A 1,741-nucleotide genomic window follows, 5' to 3' on the forward strand; every position below is an offset into this window, starting at 1 on the left:
TTCTTGTTTCTTTTCTTGTTTCTTTTCTTTCTCCTCTAACAACTGTTGTAATTTCTTTTCTCGTTCTTCTTGTTTCTTTTCTTGTTTCTTTTCTTTTTCCTCTAACAACTGTTGTAATTTCATTTCTCGTTCTTCTTGTTTCTTTTCTTGTTTTTGTATTGCTGCCATCAAATCTGCTAAGCTGTAGTTTGATTTTCCGCCTCTCGTTTCCATCTTCTTCTCTTTTTTTTTCTATCCCACTTCTGACACCAATTTGTTACGTCTCCGTTTGTTAATTAACTTTCCGTAACTTCGTTCCAACGAAACTTTAGCGACACATGTCCTTACTTAATAAAACTGGTTTATTCTTTCTGAATATAACTTTACCGATACACTTATTTTTAACAGTCGCGCTAAAACAAACGCTATAACAAACGTTAACTTCAACAATACTTTCTCACAGCAGATAAATTACTCACTACCTACACACATTGTCCCGTCACGTTGTCACCCTCTTATATATACCAGACTACACTATATCTAGTAATCTTCCGACAATTCCCGAAGGTTCGAGAGAACGAGTCACGTGACCTCGCTGACGCAACATGTGGCTGCAAAGTCATCTGTAGTACTTGAAGTTAGACAGGGATATTTTCTACTGGCACTCGAGTGATCTCTTGAGCTAATGACCTCATTGAGAATAACCATCACGTTGTTAGTTATATTTGCTCTGGGTATATCTGACGTTAACGAATTAATTACGTAACGTGAGATTTATTCAGTCTTGAAAAAGTTCTCTACAGAGTTAGTTTTAGATGCGAACTTATCTGAGTAAGCTAGTGACAACCTCAAACCAATCTCTTCAATAAGGCCTAGCATGTCCTGGTGGTTAGGTGCTCGACTCGCAATCTGAAGTTAGCAGTTTCGAGTCTCCGTCAACGAACATGCTCGCCCTTTCATCCGTAGGGCGTTGTAATGTTATGATCAATCCCACTATTCGTTTATGAAAGAGTATCCCAAGAGTTGGCGGTGAGTAGTGTTGACTCTCATTGCTAAATTAGGGATGGCTAGTGCATATATTCCTCGTGTAGCTTTGCATGAAATTCAAATGAAACCAAACCAATCAATCAATCTCGTTAGCAAAAGCAACTGTCTGTTGTAGCAAGTAAAATACATATTCACAGTATTTGTTGGAATATAGCTTATATATTATGATTGTACATTTGTGTTCAGTCTTTCTTTATTTCTCGCAAACTCAGTCAGAGAATAGAGAACTATTTCATAGTCAACATTATGACGAATCTCTCGTTATTCTACTAACCTATCTTGAAACTCTTAGGTGCAGTCAGTGCTGTCTGAAATAATACATTGATGTACACAGCGTGGTCACAAGTAAATAGACACCACCTTTTCTGAAAACATTAAATTTGTCAGCCATATTCACATGAATTGATATATTTATAATTTAATTAATATCTAGTAGATTTTCCTTTCGCTTCGTGGAGTTCGTTGATCCTTTGAGGCATTGTGAGAATCCTCTCGTCAGTTTTAGATTGTGGGATTTTCGCCCACTCTTGCTTCAAAACTTGGAGTAGATCGCTCTTCGAAGTTGGTTTTTTTGTTGTTTCTTGACTTGCCGGTCGAGTATGGCCCAGAGGTTTTCGATGGGGTTCATGTCAGGAGATTGGCTCGGCCGAGGCAACTTCTGGATACCATTTTTCCTGCCACTTTTGGGTGTTTCTAGCAGTGTGACACGGTGATC

The sequence above is a fragment of the Limulus polyphemus genome, unplaced genomic scaffold (assembly GCF_000517525.1).
Source record: "Limulus polyphemus unplaced genomic scaffold, Limulus_polyphemus-2.1.2 Scaffold346, whole genome shotgun sequence".
Classification (NCBI taxonomy): Eukaryota; Metazoa; Arthropoda; class Merostomata; order Xiphosura; family Limulidae; genus Limulus; species Limulus polyphemus.